The sequence below is a fragment of the Pelophylax lessonae genome, assembly GCF_965119305.1.
Source record: "Pelophylax lessonae genome assembly, chromosome: 9".
Lineage (NCBI taxonomy): Eukaryota > Metazoa > Chordata > Amphibia > Anura > Ranidae > Pelophylax > Pelophylax lessonae.
Window position 1 is genome coordinate 177,019,952 of NC_138776.1, and position 19,554 is coordinate 177,039,505.

A 19,554-nucleotide genomic window follows, 5' to 3' on the forward strand; every position below is an offset into this window, starting at 1 on the left:
ACTCGCTCATCCGTATCTTTATGGACCTTTTGTGCACTGGTGCGCAGTCATGTTGTAACGGGAAGTGGCCATCCCCAAACTGTTCCCACAAAGTTGGGAGCATGAAATTGTCCAAAATGTCTTGGTATGGTGACGCCTTTGAGTTCCCTTCACTGGAACGAAAGGGTCAAGCCCACCCCCACACCATAATTTCTCACTCCACAAATGATTTGGACCAGTGCACAAAGCAAGGTCTATAAAGATATGGATGAGCGGGTTTGGGGTGGAGGAAATTGACCTGCACAGAGTCCTGACCTCAGCCCGATAGAACACCTTTGGGATGAATTGAAGCGAAAACTGCGAGCCAGGCTTTCTCGGCCAACATGAGTGCCTGACCTCACAAATGGGCTTCTGAAAGAATGGTCAAATATTCCCATAGACCAACCTAAACCTTGTGGACAGCCTTGCCAGAAAAGTTGAAGCTGTTCTAGCCGCAAAGGGTGGGCCAACTCAATATTGAACCCTACAGACTAATGGGCCATACACAATATACAATTGTCTTGTCTTTAGATTTTTTCCTTTTTTAGATTGACCAAAATCATAGAATATGGGGTCAAATCTAAACGCTTTCAATTTGTATGCAATTAGGCAGGCCCCTGCACTACGTAGTTAAAGGTAATCGAACAACAAAAGTTGTATAGTGTGTATCCAGCTTAAGACTGGGATCCAATTAAAGTTCATGTGCGTGTAAAGGCAGGCGTCTAAATACTTTTGACACTATAGTGTATGTAGGGTGTCTGGTGTCAATGGTTTTCTTGAGGTCATTCCACTGGATCTCTCCTATAGAGTTAATGTTTGGCTCTACCTGTGCCAGGCCAAAAGGCACATTTTCTTTTCTCTGTCTGGTGAATGTACTGTGATGCTTAGGGTCATTGTCCTGCTGCATCAGCCAACTTCTCTAAGCTTCAGCTGGTGGACACCCTGACATTCTGTTGAATATTTTAGTAAATTTGGGAACTCATTTTTCCCCTCAATGGCAAGTGGTACAGCCCCAGAGGCAGAGAAACGAGCCCAAATTATGAAGTTCCCCAATATACTTCACCATTTGGATGAGGTTTTAATGTTTGTAAGCTGTGCCCTTTTTGCCCCATACAGTTCTGAATATTCTTCCCTAAAAAAAATCTACTTTTGGTTCATCCGTCCACAAAACCTTTTTCCAGTAGCATTGCAGTCTGCAAGGTGCCATTTGGCAAACTTCAGGTGCACAGCAATGTGTGGGTGGGTTTTTGAGAGAAGGGGCTTCCTCCCTTGTTCTGCTATGGACACCCTGCCTCTTCAGACATATGGATGGTAGACTCATGAACAGGGATGTTTTCCAGTTACAGAAGAGTAGCCACAGTATTTAACGATCTTCATTCATAGACCGTTTGTCAAAGAAAAAATAATAAAGCATATACAATTGTGACACAAGTCATATTGTAATTGAATGTTATTAAAAATGACCTTCCCTTTTCAATCTACAGTCGCTGTCATTTTCTGAAAATGCGATGCAATATGGCTACCTGGAGCTGTTCTGTACACATAATGTATACTGACCACATCCCAGAAACATCATTTCCTGCTTGTGTGATTGGCTCACCACTTTTCCCAGAAGTCGGCCTAAGATACAAGTCAGATTCAGGCATCCCCTGCAACAAAAATTTCATTTTTGGTGAGATATTCCCAATAGGAACACGTCTAAAGGGATGCAGACCCGGTAGATTTTCCTCATTAGAACTCTGCAGGTGCCCAGCTGATTAATTATGAAACCGCTCCCATTAGACCCACTCAGCATAGGAACAAACAGGGATTTCTTCATGATAGCAAAAGGTAGGAATCTGCAACAAAGGTTTCTCTGTCGCTCATTGACAGACGTAGTCCTCGTTGATTCATAACAACTCGGGTTATACTGCCCTCTACAGGAGTAGGACTAGACAGGAAAGAAAACGTTCTGGCCACACCCTAGGGGCAGTCCCAGAGGGTATATCCTCTCACTTCCTGCTACAGCAAATAAGTTTTTTTCTGTCTAGTTAGGAGTAAGGACCTAGATGCCTTGCTAGGATCTTCGGTCCTGGCAGGATTTTTTTCTTAAAGATTTTTTTTAGACCGCTTTTTTCTCCAGTGTTCCTGTGAGATCTTCAAGCAAGCAAGCTGTAACTGGGCGACGGGCTGGATGTTGAGATCCAGTGGTCACCCCAGTTCAGCCTACGAGCGCGTGCAGGCCATAGCTCCGCGCTGAGTCGGCCGCGACATAGTCCAACTGGACGGGGACTGACCCTGCGAGTTAAACGTCTCGCTTGAACGCCAATGACCAAGAGTCACGGCGTCCGTACTGGTCGACAGCCCCCCCACCCCGGTGGAGAGGGGTTCTGTCAGGAGTGGCGCCCGCCTGGTTCCGGTATGGTGAGTAGTATGTTCCCCCTTTCCCCCTGACGGGTTTGTGGTGAACGCGGGCCCCTCTCTGGAATGGTAGGATGGGTTTCCCCTCTATCCTATACAGGTCACAGATCCCCCAACTTGAGTGTGATTTTTGTGAACAGAAACCAGGAGGCTTGGTTTGGGAGCTGACTATCTAATGTCATTTTAAAACTGAAAGGTGACTGAAGTCAGTGGCAGTACTAGAATGGGCATTACTAATGAAGCAAGAGGTATCTTACCTGTCAGAGGTGTTCACAGGGCGATGCCTATGCCTGAATCACTGCAGTCCAGATCGCCATTCCTCCAGCAAGGGCAGAGTGCTGCCTTCCGACGGCCCATGGACCGCATGCGGCCCGCCAGGGTCCGGTACCGCCGGCCAGGCTTATCACCATCAGGGTGAAGGTTGTGGGGCCGAGATACTCCCGCAGGCGAACATAGAATCCTGTACAGGCCGCCGCCATTGTCTGGCAGATCGCACGAGGCCGCCATATTGGCGTAGCCTCGTGTCTCCAGCATGGGGGCGGCCATGTTTGAGGTGACCAAACACCTCGTGGAGCCAGGGGGAGCCGCCGGAAGGCGTGTTAAGGGGCGGAGCCGCCTCCTTTACCCAGGAAAAAGGGCCAAAGACTTCCTGTCTGTAACAGGACAGCACTGAGCAAGCTGATAGAAAACTTCTGTGCATCGGGATGAGCCTTGGGGTCTCTCTCTCTGTGGGGTCCAAAAAGGCAGGTAACACTGAGGGGCGCTGTTGCGCTGGGGGATTACAAAAAAAAAAAAAAAAAAAAAAGAAAAAAAGTTTTTTACTTTGTCATTTTTTTTTTTTGTCGCTGGCAAATGTCTTGTATAATCATTGACTCTGCCGCATAGGTATCCCCACCTGATCCCCTCAAGGTGGCCGCAGGACCCTCCAGTACCCCACTTGTTTTTAATGCATTTTCGGCAGTTTGAGTCTTTGGTATCCCGGGTGGAGGTGGCCTGTCAGGGACGGGGGTCAAGAAGTGACCCCCACCTACCCCTATTTTTTATCTGATACTCCAGATACGGATTCGGAGCTGGTCAATGCAGCTGCAGGTCTCTCTTATGGGGCTGTTGTCTCAGGTAATGTCTCCTCAGCAGTGAAGAGAACGTTTCTGCCTCCGCCATAGTACAAGAGTGGTGGATGCACTAGTTGTGTCCGTCCGGGAAACCTTTAGTCTTGAGGTTACACCGGTAGAGGTAGCTGAGACTGAGATTCCTTTTTGGTACTTGTTAGCCTACCAAAAGGGCGAAGGATTTTCCTTTACCCAAATGGGGTCGTTTTGAAACAAACCCCTGTTATTTCCAAACGCATGGCTAGGCGCTATCCGTTTGAGGAATCCCTCTTTAAAGGAAGGTCATACGGTCAGGATGCAGGATCGAGTTTCGATCACTTCCACCGGTGCGATTCTTCCCTTCTAACATTAAACGGTTTCAGGGGTTCTATTCAAACCTGTTCACAATGCCCAGGAAAGAGGGCAAGGTGCGTCCAATTTCTGGACTTGGGGAAAGATGGAGTCCATCCGAACAGTGGTGGCCTCCCTGCATCAGGGGGATTTCCTGGCGTCCATAGACATTTAGGATGCCTATCCTTATATCCCCATCATCGCAGGACATCAGCGTTTTCTTCGCTTTCCCAAAGATCATCCCTGGTTCCCACCAGGAGACTGAACTATCTGGGCCTAATGTTGGATATATCCTGGGCAAGAAAGTTTCTCCTTGCAGAGAAACTCCAGAAGGTTCAGTCAACGATTCGGATGTTGCTGTCTGTCAATTGGCTGGGACTGATGGTGGCCTTCTTAGAGGCAGTACCGTATACCCAGTCTCCTACCCGAATTCTCCTGAAGGAGATTTTTTTCTAATGGAACCAGAATTTTGATTTCCTGGACAATCGGATCCGGTTGAGCGAGCGGACCAGGAAGTCTCCGATGCTCAACCAGGGGAAGTCATTCCTTCCGATAGCATCCAGGTTACCAATAGGGTATCGGAACTGAGAGCGATCAGATTTTGTCTGATTTACTGGACCGAGCAGCCCGATTCGGATCCAATCGCACTATGCCACGGTCGTGACTTATGTCAAGAAAGGGGCACTTCGAGTGTCCTGGTGGCCATCGAAACGACTAGCATCTTTCATTTGACGGAACGGTTTGTTCCGGATCTCCCCGCAGTGTCCACTCCGGGGGTGGGAAATCGGCAGGCAGATTATTTCAGCCATCAGATTCTGGATCAAGGGGTATGGCCTCTTCATCCAGAGGTTTTTCACTAGCTGTCCCTTCATTGGGGGCACCCCGGATGTGGATCTGTTGGCACCTTGGCTCAACAGGAAGGTGCGGAGGTTTGTAGCTCGCACCCGTGATCCTCTAGCGGACGCAGCAGAAACGCTGATCGCCCCGTGGGGGCAGTATCAGCTACGGCATGCCTTCCATCCTCTCAAGTTACTGCAGGAACTTCTTCGCAGGATAGAGGTGGAGGGAATTCCAGTTATTCTGGAAATTCCGGACTGACTTCGTCGAGCCTGGTACGCCGACTTGGTGAGGCTAGTCGCGGACGCTCCTTGGAGACTTCCTCTCAGGGAGGATTTGCGGTCTCAGGGACCGATCTTCCATCTTGTTTTACTATCGCTGGCTTAATGGCCTGGCCATTGAGACCCAGGTACTGAAGGACAAGGGAGTGTCAGCTTCAGTTATTCCTACCTCTAGTTAAAGCCAGGAAAGCGACTTCCAGCACATGGAAGTCTTATATTGCGTGGTGTGAATCTCTTGGATTTCCCCCACATACCTATTCGGTGACCCGAATCTTGGTCTGTCTGCAACAAGGGGTTGAGCAGAAACTGTCCTTGAGCACATCAAGGGTCAGGTTTCAGCGTTAGCAATCTTCTTCAGAAACTTTTGGCTAATCATTCCTTGGTGCGGAATTTCATCCAGGGGGTGCGACATCTGGCTCCGCCAGTGCGTGCACCCTTACCGCCTGGGATCTTAAGTTAGTGTGGTCGGTTCTTCAGAAACTTCTCTTTGAAGATATTAGGGAGATTCCCTTGCTTACATTATCCCAGAAGGTGGTCTCCTTGGTGGCCATTACTTCTGCACGCAGGGTGTCAGAACTGGCCGCATTATCTTGTCGTTCCCCATATCTGGTGGTTCATAGGGATAAGGTGGTTCTTCTTCCGAATCCATCCTTCCTTCCTAAAGTGGTTTTCAGAGTTTTTTCATCTGAATAAAAATATTGTGTTACCTTCCCCGTGTCCTAAGACTAGCCATCCTTGGGATTACACTCCTTGGATGGGGTTCAGACAATCAGGGTACACTTGACTACTACGAACTTGTTTCGTAAGACGAACTCACTTTTTGTGAGCACGGATAGCCCTAGAAGGGGGTTGCCTGTGTATGCCGCGACCATATCTAGATGGACCAGTCAGACAGTGGTACAGGCTTATTCTATTAAGGGTCGGAATCCTCCGTTCCCTGTTAAGGCGCACTCTACTCGGGCGCCTAGTGTTTCCTGGGTCTTCCGCCATCAGGCGTCAGCGATCCAGGTTTTCAAGGCGATGACTTGATCGTCGGTTCATACCTTTTACATCATTTTATAAAGTTGATGTGATGGCATCGTCAGATGCCTCTTTTGGCTGCAAGGTTCTGCAGGCCGCAATCTGAGGAGACTGTTGGTCTATCTCAAGGGTTTGTTGGGTTTTTCACTTAGGTCTCATCTTTTTGCTCGATGAGTCCTTGATGCTTCTGGTTGGCTCCGGTTGGGCCTTCTGGATTTTGATTTCTGTTAGCCCACCCCTCATTTGTGGTACTGCTTTGGGACGTCCCGAGTTGTTATTAATCAACGAGGACTACGTCTGTCAATGAGCGACAGAGAAAAATGGATTTTTTAAAATCTTACCGTAAAATCCTTTTCTCTTAAGCTCATTGACAGACGTAGTACCCGCCCCTCTGTTTTTGAGTTGGGTTGGGTTAAATTCTCTAAACACTGCTTTGTGACATAACTGATTTGCTGTAGCAGGAAGTGAGAGGATATACCCTCTGGGACTGCCCCTAGGGTGTGGCCAGAACGTTTTCTTTCCTGTCTAGTCCTACTCCTGTAGAGGGCAGTTTAACCCGAGTTGTTATTAATAAACGAGGACTACGTCTGTCAATGAGCTTAAGAGAAAAGGATTTTACGGTAAGATTTTACAAAAATCCATTTTTTTATAATCCTTGCTCTGTACATAGATCACGCAGAGGGGAATGCTTTATTCTCAAAAGGGGAGAGCCTATTCTGGCACTCCTTTCCTGCATGTAAAAATCATAATTTTTTTTGCTATAAAATTACTCAGAACCCCAAACATTATGTGTTTTTAGCAGACCCTATGGAATAAAATGAGGTTGCAACTTTTTGTCACACGGTATTTGCGCAGCAATTTCTAAAGCTTTTTTTGGGGGGGGGGGGGGGGGGAACTTTTTAGTAATTAAAAAAAAAAAAAAAAAAAAACCCTAGCCCCTTAGCCCTATTTATTTTGTATAATGTGAGCGATGTTACCCCACGTAAATAGATACCGAACATGTCACACTTAAAAAATTGCGCACACTTGCGGATTAGTGCAAAATTTTGGTACCTAATCTCCTTGGGCGACTCTTTTTACAGGTTACCAGTTTAAAGTTAGAGGAGGTCTTGGGCTAGAATTGTTGCTCTAATGTTCGTGGTGATGCCTCACGTGTGGTTTTAACGGCGTTTACATAGGTTTGCGTGATGTACATATGCATTTGCTTCTGCGTGGGGACAGGGGCGCTTTTTTTTTTTTTTATCACTTTTTTATTTTTATTGCAAGAAATGTAATCATCCCTTGTAATAGGAATATGGCATGACAGGTCCTCTTTATGGAGCGATGTGGGGTCTATAAGGCAGGAATAGATTGAGCTAAAAAAAAAAATAAAAATCTCTTCCTTTCCAGGCGAGTACACGGCAGTATTTACAACTGCCAGGATGTGACGTCATGACGTCGGACCTGGGTCTCCGAAGCTCATATAGACTGCCGGGGACCATCTGGTCCTTGGTATTCTCTATAATGAACTTCTGCTACTACCAGATTCCCTCTCCGGCTCGCAGATTGCACAGGCGTGCCTGTAGAAGCACCAGAGAATGGTGGGAGCAAGGGGGGGGGGTGATGTTCCCTCCCGCCGCCTGTAATAACGATCAAGCAGCTGAATTGCTGCTGTGACTCTTCTTACGGTGCAGGGAATTGCTGGCATGAAAAATATATGATCTCTGCATAGCTGCAGGCATCATTCAGATAAATCCACTCAAAGTCCAGGACTTCTTATGACTGCCTTGGACTGAAAGTGGTGCATATTGAATTGGTCTATTGTGACTTGGATAAGGATCAGATTACATTTTATATCTGATAACTGCATAATCCTAGTTAATTACAAGGGATTCACATACTTCTTCTTGTCTCTGAGCACTTTGAGTTTTCCATAAGACTCAGCTTCCTGTCCTCACAGCAGGCATTGTAAGCCTTCCATGCGCAATGGTCAATCTTGCGGGCGGTGTATTTTCTTGCTCTGAATAAGGTGGGGAATAACCGAGTCAGAAATATGCCTATGCTTTTTAGGTCTTGCCAGCCAATAGGAATCAAGATGGCATGGGGGGTCAGTAAGTCTGCTCTGTTTAGAATAGACTAAGGCCCATCCACCAGAAATATATGCATATTACATTCTTGGCCATTGGCCATTTTAATGCAGTGAGATTCGCCAAAACCTTTCCCTCCCATCTTCTGTAGGAGGAGCTTTATCAGTTACAAAATTTTTAGTTCATGCATTTACCAGAGCGTCTATTGCAAAGCCTAGAACAGGGGTGTCCAACCTGCGGCCCATGATTGCTATAATAGCAGCCCAACACAAAATCATAAGCGTGCTTAAGTTTCTCAAGTCCCCCCCCCCCCCCCCCTTTTTTTTTTTTTTTTTCCTAAAAATGGGTCTACGCTTGGCAAACACGTGGCTGAAGAAAAATTTTACTGTGTCTTTACTGGACTTTTACAAGTGTTTAAAAAAAATAAAATAAAAATCCCACTCCCTCTCCTCACAATCACCCTCGCTTCTTCATGTCATCAGTTTTTGGTATATATATATATATATATATATATATATATATATATATATATATATATATATATATATATTCTCACAAAAGTGAGTACACCCCTCACATTGTTAATATTTTACTATGTCTTTTCATGTGACAACACTGAAGGAAAGTAGTGAGTGTACAGCTTGTAGAACAGTGTAAATTTGCTGTCCACTCAAAATAACTCAACACATTACCATTAACGTCTAAACCGCTGGCAACAAAAGTGAGTACACCCCATAAGTTAAAATGCCCAAATTGGGCCCAAAGTGTCAATATTTTGTGTGGCCACCATTATTTTCCAGCACTGCCTTAACTCTTGGGCATGAAGCTCACCAGAGCTTCACAGGTTTCCACTGGAATCCTCTTCCACTCCTGGTGGATGTTGGAGACCTTGCGCTCCTCCACTTTCCATTTGAGGATACCCCACAGATGCTCAATAGGGTTTAGGTCTGGAGACATGCTTGGCCCCTCCATCACCTTTACCCTCAGTTTCTTTAGCAAGGCAGTGGTCATCTTTGAGGTGTGTTTGAGGTCATTATGTTGGAATACTGCCCTTTGGCTCAGTCTCTGAAGGGAGGGGGGATCATGCTCTGATTCAGTACGTCATAGTACATGTTGGGGTTCATGGTTCCCTCAATAAACTGTAGTTCCCCAGTGCCGGCAGCACTCATGCAGCCCCAGACCATGACACTACCTCCACCATGCTCTACTGTAGGCAAGACACATTTGTCTTTGTACTCCTCACCTGGTCATCGCTACACATACTTGACACCATCTGAACCAAATAAGTTTATCTTGGTCTCATCAGACCACAAGACATGGGTCCAGTAATCCATGTCCTTAGTCTGCTTGTCTTCAGCAAACTGCGGGCTTTCTTGTGCATCATCTTAAGAAGAGGCTTCCTTCTGGAACGACAGCCATACAGATACAGTGTGCGGCGTATGGTCTGAGCACTGACAGGCTAACCTCCGACCCCTTCAACCTCTGCAGCAATGATGGCAGCACTCAAACTTCTGTTTCCCAAAGACAACCTCTGGATATGTTGCTGAGCACGTGCACTCAACTTCTTTGGTCGACCATGGCGAGGCCTGTTCTGAGTGGAACCTGTCCTGTTAAACCGCTGTATGGTCTTGGCCACCATGCTACATGCTCAGTTTCAGGGTCTTGGCAATCTTAAAGTCTAGGCCATCTTTATGTAGAGCAACAATTCTTTTTCTCAGATCCTCAGAGTTCTTTGCCGTGAGATGCCATTTTGAACTTCCAGTGACCATTATGAAATAATGAGAGCGATGACACCAAATTTAACACACCTGTTCCCCATTCACACCTAAGACCTTGTAACACTAATGGGTCACATGACACCAGGGAGGGAAAATGGCTAATTGGGCCCAAGTTGGACATTTTTTTTCACTTAGGGGTGTACTCACTTTTGTTGCCAGTGGTTTAGACATTAATGGCTGTGTGTGTTATTTTGAGGGGACAGCAAATTTACACTGGTATACAAGCTGTACACTCACTAATTTACATTGTAGGAAAGTGTAATTTCTTCAGTGTTGTCACATGAAAAGATATAATAAAATATTTACAAAAATGTGAGGGGTGTACTAACTTGTGAGATACTGTATATATGAGCAACTCATTTCAATGATGAAGCACACAAAGGGCAAAATTAGAACCAAGATATCGGAGAATTGCTGCTAAATTCATCGAACCAGATATTGATGCATTCGTTTATCTAAAACCATGTCAACTATCGCACTCGTTTTATGTTAGTCTCTTGTACTTTTTTGATTTAAAAAAAAAAAAAAAATATATAGATATAGATATATAGGTATATAGATATCTATATCAGTGATTGTTAACTTGTGATCTGCCCGACTTTTGTAGCTCATCAGCTAGCCTTGTTGGTGTATTTTATAAGGTGCTCAAGACATTCCTCTTCCAATGTTGCCCAGGAAGGTCACAAAGTTAAACACCCCTAGGCTAGAGGATCCCTGGTCTTGGCCATAAGTTTATTCAGCTTGTTGAGCCTTGAGGCCAGGATATCCACATCATGTTTTTTGGTGTTTGAAAAAGATTTTGAAAGATCAGTTTGCAGACACCACTCCCCCTATTATAATAAGTGTTAATGGCTTAGGAAGTCTGCCTGACAATTATGCACTCCAGTAATGTGGATGACCAAAAGCAACAGAATTTGTCTCTGCCCAGGGGAGTATCGCACTTGTTTTAGGACAGTTTGAATTTTGGTACTTTGATGGTTTATGTAGGCTTCACTCCTGTGTCTTTTTCCCATTGACTGTATGACCTTGCACAATTGAAGTTCAGAGTTGTAGAAATAACATGATGGATCTTCGTTCCAGAATGTTAATGAAAAGTTTCTGCTCTGGTGGGAACCATGTTCGTTGGACAGTTAGGTTTTACAAATTCCCTATCTATTAGCATTGCACCGATATCGTTGCTGGTACTAAGCATTTGCAAGGGATAAACGCCACCTTTATGGAGAGACGCAGGAGGATGGCGCACAAGGGTGCCGCAGTGAGAGATGACATCCAGGCCACAAGTGCTTTACCGTTGCACCGCCAGGGCAGAGGCCCTTAAGCAGGACGTTTGTGTAAAAAAAGAAATGCATCCATGGGCAAAATAGTTATCAGTAATTGGTATCTGCAAGTACTTGAGACAAATTATCTGCACTCATACTCTGGCATAAACTGTTATCTGTGCATAGATAACACCCATGCTGTAAGGCTTGCATCTGTTCCCACCACTTTCTAGAGCATGGGATGGAAAGACAATTCCAAAGCAGTATTGGAGATCCACTATTTGAGTGAAACTTTGACTGGCCAGAAGAATTGGGTGATCTAAGAATTTGGTTGTTTCTTCCACATTGTGGATATGTTGGCTTGAAGAGGCTTGGAGTGAATGTGGGCAAAGGGGTGAGAACTGTCTTGAAGGGGGCTATCCATTAAGCTCAAAGCTCTCATGCTAAAGTGAATGGAGGGGTGCCTTTTTGACATAGAGAGCCTCGTGTAGGAGCTTCAGGCAGTAACTTTCTCCTGAGGAAGGAAGATTCTGCTTTGGACTGTGTCCAAGATGAGACCCAGGCACCCCAGATAGTGTGAGGGTTGTAAAACAGACTTTTAGAAGTTGAATTATCTAGGCAAAGGTTTAAAGCTCAACTCCAGGCAGAAAAGCTTTCTTGCTATGAACAAATATGTTGTTTGTTTCTATGGGTATACTGATCATGCAATATATTTGTCTTTTGGGCTGTGCAGGCCTAATTCCCCTGCACAGCCGTTGTCAGACCGGTGGCTGCTGTGCCCACTATCCTTCCGGCCATTGGTTTGGTAACGTCTTCACTGTAGTTTTTACAGCAAGTGATGCAGTTTTTACGTCGCCTTTTGCTGTAGTGGGCAGAACTTGGAGTCTCAAACTCCTGGTCAGATCCACCTATTACACATACGTCAGCCATAGCTCAAACTGCATCTCAGCCTGCTCCCTGCCCTCATCTGGGACCCGACATGCTCTGCCCACACACTCGAGCCACCACTTCCTGCATTTCCTATTGCATCATGGGAAGTGTAGTGCTGTTTACTCACACGGATGTGATGTGAGTACAGATGAATGGCTCTCCTCTCTGCTCACAGAAGTTCATGTTCAGAGGGGAATGGTTACGTTGGGGAGATTAAAAATTAGGTATTAAAAGAGAGGAATGCTGTTCTTTACAATTTGTCAGCATTTTAGGAGTCTGGGGAGAGAATCCCCCAATTGCAAGCTAAGTAGGATCCTGGGGTTGGGCTTTGAAGGACCTGAATTCTCATTTTTTAGATAATTAGCAAATTAAAAAAAAAAATGCTTTTTTTTTTTTTTTTTTTTTGGGCAATATACAACAAGCTAGTGATCGACCGAATATCGGCCGATATATCGAGGGCCGATATGCACTTTCCCGGATATATCGGAGTCGGCCACCAAGGTGACCAATATTTTGTGAAATTGCTTGTACCGGAGTGATGCCTGCAGCCAGAGGCATCACCCCGGTACTGGCGTCCATAACCCATGGTCAGCTGTCTTGTAATGACAACTGATGCGGCTGAGAAGCCGCTCGGCTGTCATCACAAGGAGCGGGAGGGGACCTCCCAGAACCCCCAAACCACCCCCCCCCCCCGGTCGCCTTCCGCAGCTCGCCCGGGTCTCCCGTCCTATCCGGAGACCCGGGCAACCAGCCTGCATGGCCACCGAAGACCAGTTCAAAGCCACATTCTGCTCTCCATGTAAAACCTGGAAGTGATGTCATGACATCACTTCCAGGTACTCGGCACCAGATTTAAAAAAATGACAACATTCAAAACAGCCAAACTTGGCGTTTTTTAATGCTTTTAAGGGCAGAGCAGGGGTTTGGGGTCTTTTAGATGCCCAGATCCCTCCACCTGTCAAGTGATAAAAATGTAAAAAAAATTAATTTTAAATGTACGAAAATATCGGCCGATACCGATATGCAATGGCCAAAATATCGGTATCGCCAACGAAAAAACGATATTTGTCGATCACTACAACAAACCCCATTTTCTTTCATTTGCTCATTCTCAATTTCAGGGGGTGTGGTGCAGGTGACTTTAGGAGACTGGGCCTGCTCTTCCAATACTTTGTATCCTTTTTAGATGTTTGCAGACAAGGTTGTGCCTGAAAAGTCCTTCTGTAGCAAGTCATCCAGGTAACTTGTCACATGGAATAGCTGGGATTACAGAAGAGCAAGAAGCAGGGCAAGCATGTTTGTAAACACTGTGCAGAAGAGCACCTAAATAGTAGTGCTACAAATTACATAGTTGCATAGTCCTCTAGTCCAACCAACTAAATAAAAAAATCATACAATCCCATATACACAATCCCATACCCACAGTTGATCCAGAGGAAGGTGAAAAAACCCCAGCAAAGCATGATACAATTTGCTATAGCAGAGGGAAAAATATTCCTTCCTGATCCCCGAGAAGCAATTGGATGTTTCCCGGAATAAATTTACCTATAAAATGTTAGGAGCCAGTTATAATATGTACAAATTGGAAGTGTTGGTCTTCCACAAGAATATATATTAAGTGTTGATGTTAGAATTTGATCAGAATATGCAGATGGCTATTTTGTATGTCTACTGATGGCAGAAATTCCTCTCATCTGAGAAAAACATTGACAGATCTTTGACTCTACCTGCAATTTATGTACACAAATCTGTTTGATATTGAGTCCCAGATGCTGGATGTTACCATTTTTGGTTTTGCGACTGTGTAAAGGAAGGTGTTTTCTTTTGACAATTGTCGCTAAAGAGTGGGGACAACCAAAACGTCCCCTTGTGGTATGCGGTACCCCTATAAGGAGTCCCTTCTTAAAAAGTGGACTGTTGCACCGTTGTTGGACCCTCCGGTCTCCAGATTGAACAAAGCAACCATCAATCCAGTTGAAGAGTCCCCAGCCTTTAAGGTCCCGGCTGACTGGAAGGCAGAGGCTGTGGCCCGCAATATATTCAGCCTGGCTGCTTCGACACTGAGGCTGGTGTTTACCATTGCACTGGCGTCGCAAACAATGACTTAGTGGGCTAAGCTTTTACGCCGTGACCTGGAGGAGTAGCCCTCCCGCCTGCCTTTACTGAGCTGGCAGACTGGTTGGTCCATGGGCTGAAGTTTATCTGTGATGCATCTTTGGATGCGGCTCCCCTAGTGGCTAGGCTCTCTGTTTCAGCAGTGGTCCTTCGGCATAACGCTTTTAAGGGTTTTATTCAAACCTGTTTACCTCAGAAAAGAGGGCAAAGTGCCTCCAATTCTGGATCTCAAGGCTCTGAACCACTTCTTGCTGGTACAGAGGTTTTGCATGGAATGTATTCGAACAGTAGTGGCGTCACTACACCAGGAAGACTTTTTTTGGCTTCTCGATATCAAGGAGGCACATCTACACATCCCTATCTATGCTGGACACCAGCTGTTTCTAGACTTTGCCGTAGCAATAGAACATTATTAATTTTGTGGCATTACCCTTTTGGTTTTCCCTCGCTCCCAGGGTGTTTACCAAAGTACTGGTCCCGGTGTTGGCATTGTTGCGCCAACGGGGGATTGCGGTTCTGGGGTACCTGGACAATCTCCTATTGAGAGCAAAATCCTGCAGGAATTCGGGTCAATTTCAAGAAATCTGCCCTGATACCTTCCTTGAGACTGGATAATCTGGGCCTAACTCTGTATTCAGCCTTGGAGAGGGATTTTCTTCCCCTGGACAAGCTGCAGAAGTTGCAGGGGGCGATCCAGTTGTAGTTGGCTAGCAATCTGTCCTCTTTTTGAACTTGCAGCCTTGGGTCTGGTGGTATCAACCTTCGAGGCAGTTTAATTTGCTCAGTTCCATACCACACCATTGCAAAGAGATTCTTGTCAAATGAAACAAGAATCCAAAGTCTTTAGACACTCTGATTTGGTTGAGCCACAACACAAGATCTGCTCTGTTATGGTGGCTTCACTCTCCAGCACTATGCCAGGGCAAGTCCTTCCTCCTGTTTTGGATGGTGGTAACCATGGGTGCCAGCCTGTTGGGCTGGGGCGGGGTACTTGGGAAGTTCTGTGCCCAGGGAACCTGGACAGTAGAAGAGTCCAAACTACTGATTTTAAATGTTTTGGAGCTTAGAGCAATAAAGCTTTGTCTGAGCCACTGGATGACTCGTCTGCAAGATTGTCCGGTTCGAGTTCAATCGGACAATGCCACGGCTGTGGCTTACATCAATCACCAGAGGGGCACCAAGAGTGTTTTGACGGCCAGGGAGGTGGCCGTAAATTTGGACTGGGTGGAACAGTTTGTTCCAGCTCTGTGCTGTGCACAAACCCAGGTATGTAGAACTGGCAAGCGGATTACCTGAGTTGTCAGATGTTGGATCAAGGGGAGTGGTCCCTACACCCGGAGGGTTTTCATCTCCGGTGTGTCAGGTGGGGACACCTGAGGTCGATCTGTTTGCTTCTTGCCTCAACAAGAAGGTGCAGAGGTTGGTAGCCAGATCTCGAGATCCTCTAGCTAACTCCACAGACGCACTGGTGGCTCCTTGGGTCAGTATCGGCTGCTTTTTATGCCTTTCCTCTGCTGAAACTTCTGCCGAGGCTTCTACGCGGAATAGGGGTGGAAGTAATTCTGGTCATTCTGGTGGCTTTAGACTGGCCTCGCCGGTCTTGGTACGCAGACCTAGTAAGGTTGGTCGCCGATGGTCCTTGGAAACTTCCTCGCAGAAAAGATCTGCTATCCTGCTTTACAGTTGCTGGCTTTAATGGCATGGCTGTTGAAAGCCGGGTTTTGAGAGATAGAGGTCTTTCGGACTATGCGATTCCTATGCTGTTGAAAGCTAGGAAGCTGACTCCTAGGAAGATATATCATTGTACGTGGAAAACGTATATTTCATGGTGTGAATCACTGGAGGTGCACCCTCGATTGTTTTTGATATCTAGGGTCCTGGCCCTTTTTTGCAGAAAGGAGTATAACAGCGGTTGGCTTTGGGCACTATCAAAGTCTAAGTGTTGGCTTTGGCTATATATTTCAAGTGCCTGGAAGATGCGCATGCTTTGGTTTGTACCTTTTTTAATACAAGGAGTGTGCCATAGGTCTCCTCAAAATAAGGTCCCCACTACCTCCGCGGGACCTCAATTTGGTATCTGTAATTTTTTAAAAGCCTACTTTTGAGAACCTTCAGGAAATTTCTTTGCTTTCTTTGTCCCTGAATGTTGTCTTCTTGGTGGCTATCACTTCTGCTCGCAGAGTTTCTGAACTGGCGGCATTGTCCTGCTGCTCTCCTAATTTAGGGATACACAGGGATAAAGTGGTACTTCGACCTAATAAGTCGTTTCTTCCTAAGGTTGTTTCTGATTTTCATCTGAAGATATTGTGTTGCCTTCACTCTACTACCCTAAGCCCAAACATTTTTAAGGAATTTGAATTGCACTTTTTGGATGTGGCTCAAGCAATCTGTATGTGGTTCAGGCGATCAGGGTCTATCTGGAGACTTAGTAAATCAGACGCTCTTTATCCTTACTGAAGGATCTCGTAAGGAATTGGCTGCGTCTGTGGTGACCATATCCAGATGGATCAGGTAGATGGTAGTTCTTCCTTTCCTGGTGAAGGCACATTCTACGAGAGTGCGGAGTGCCTCTTGGGCTTCTTGCCATCGGGCGTCAGTGCTGCAAGGCAGCAACTTGGTCGTCTGTGCATTCGTTTATAAAATTCTACAAAGTAGATGTGTTGGCATCTTGGGATTCTTCCTTTTGGCCGCAAGGTTTTGCAGGAGGTTTAGAGAGAACTGTTTTTTTTCTTTGAGGGTGTATTGTGTTTTTCAGGGTGAGCTCCAGTTGTTCCTGGTTGAGCTTTGTTACCTGGTTGGCTAAGTTTAGCCTTTGAGGAGTTGTCAACTATATCACTCTCTATATTGTAAGTATAATACCAGTGTAAACATGATATCTTATAAAATAATCCAAAATGTGATCATCAAAACCATCAAAAGAAACTCCCTATAAGGGGTATTGGTGCAAATTAGTGCATGGTGAAGAAACATATAAATATAAAACCAGAATAGAAGGAATATATAAAATTACTAAAAATATTTTAAATATTATCAAAAATAGTCCAAAATATATATAGTGACTTCAGTGCCAAAAATAGTAGTGAACGTCCTTGGTGACAATAAATCCTCGAATTCAAAAGTGCAAGTGCTCTGACGTGATTGGCCGTGACATCAATTCCTTTGTGAATAGGTAAATTGGATCACTTACCAGATTAAATACGCTCTACATGCCGTATGGCACTAGAACCATTATCGCTTGAAAAGCCCCCTGGGCTGAATAGATTTCCCCTTTAGGTGGTCCTACGGGCTGCTGGTGGCTCCTTTTAGGCTACGGGGTGATCGACCAGTGGTAGTGTACAAAGGAGAAAAGAAGGCTCCAGATAGTGTAATATAGTGAAGAAAAACCTTTAGTTCCCATAAATCGGGTAAAACCAACTTAAAAGGTTTAAAAACATCACTGGTGGTCTAGCGGTGCGAGCTGCTCGTCCTCCTCACGAAGCGACATGCTTACTTCCGGCTTGCGCTCCACCTCAACGTGACGTAATGACGCTATGCGGTCCAAACTGACGCGTTTCGTCACTTCCGGTGGCGTCCTCCATTTGCTGAGTGGCTCCTTGGGCTTTTCGCCATCGGGCATCAGTGCTACAAGTTTGCAAGGGGGCAACTTGGTTGTCTGTGCATACGTTCACAAAATTCTACAAGGTAGATGTGTTGGCATCCGCGGATGCTTCTTTTGGCCGCAAGGTTTTTCAGGGTGCAGTTTAGAAGAGAACTCGGTTTAGCTTCTCTTTATGGGTTCAATTTTTTCCCCGGGTGTGCTCCAGTTGTTCCTGGTTGAGCTCTGTGTTACCTGGTTGGCTAAGTTTAGCCATTGGGGACTTGCGTTTTGTTTCTGCATCGTTTCCCACCCCTCATGATGATATTGCTTTGGGACATCCCTATGAGTCCTGAAGATAAGGAGCTGTGTCTGTCGATTGATGGAGAACTGGATTTTTGTAAGAACTCACCGTAAAATCCTTTTCTCTGAAGTTTGACAGACGCAGCACCCGCCCCTCTACTTTTGAGGTATGGGGTTTTTGTCTTCTAAACACTGCTTGCAACTTAACTGTTTGCAGAGTCTGAGGGGTTATGCCTGCAGGGACAGCCTCCATAGGCGTGTTTTTTTTTTTTTTCCCTGCCTAGTGCCTATTCCTAGGAGTATAACCCTAGAAGTCATGAAGATAAGGAGCTGCATCTGTCTAACTTCAGAGAAAAGGATTTTACAGCAAGTTCTTGAAAAAATCCAGTTTTTGCAAATTTGTTAATTCAACACAAGTTAAGCCTTTTATATTTAGTTGGAATTTTGTTTTTATTTATTTTTTTGCTAATTTTAGTGTCTAGATAAACATTTGCACCAATAGAGCGGGAAGTTTTTGTTTCTAGAGGTCATATGTTTTTAGAAAATATATGGTTGGGGTAGGGGTGGGTGTTTTATAAATTCAGAATGGAAAAATGAAAACCTTCAGATTTTGAGAAATTTGGAGATTTACATTTTTCGTATACGTTAGATTTTCACCATTTCGCAAAAAGCTACAAATATTAACTCAATACAGGTTAAGCTTTAATATTTAGTAGGAATTTTGCTGTGTTTTTTTTTTAATCTGCTAATAATGGTTTTAGTGTATTTTTAGCGAAAATCTAGTTTAAACATTTGCGCAAATATCGCAGGGCCCTAAACCACCAAAAAAAGGGTCCCCTGCAGGTCTAATCTATGGTTGGCTAGCACATTGACAGGCTCATCTAAACGCAGAACCCTCCAGTGCAGTGCTGTCACGGATTTCCTGGCGCTTCCTTATTCATCCGGTCTTCCTTCCAGGTTAGCAGGCTCCAGCCGTTTTGATTGGCCAGGGCTACAAGGACGTCAAAAATGTGGGATAGTGTAACAAAGAAAAACATTTTCTTTAAAGTGCCCCGCCCCCATGAGGTCACGCGCAGAAGCGAACGCATACCCAAGTCATAAAAGCCAACATAAGTAAACAATGTTCAAACCACGCATTTGAGGTAGTGTTGTGATCGTGAGTGAGAGCGCTAATTCTAGCCCTAGACCTCCTCTGTTTCTCCAAACTGGTAACCTGTAGAAATTTTTAAAGCGTTGCTTTTGGAGATTAGGTACCAATGTTTGTCGCCATTTTCAAGCAGGACATGTTTGGTATCTATTTGCACAGCGTAACCTTATCTTTCACATTATAGAAAAATATTAGGCCAACTTTACTGTTTTCTTATTTTTCAATTCAAAAAAGTGTATTTTTTCCAAAAAATTGCGTTTTTAAGACTGCTGCGCAAATACGGTTTGACATAAAGTATTGCAACAATCTCCATTTTATTCTCTAAGGTCTCTGTTTAAAAAAAAAAAAAAAAAGTTTGGGGGTTTCAAGTAAATTTCTAGAAAAAAT

At 45.0% G+C, this 19,554-nt stretch overlaps 1 protein-coding gene across 4 annotated transcripts in view; it reads left to right on the forward strand.

Annotated features, from left to right (window-relative positions):
• The window catches only part of ADK (adenosine kinase), a 320,703-nt gene that overhangs the window by 70,667 nt on the left and 230,482 nt on the right, over positions 1-19,554 (forward strand). The gene's annotated exons all lie outside the window — the stretch shown is intronic.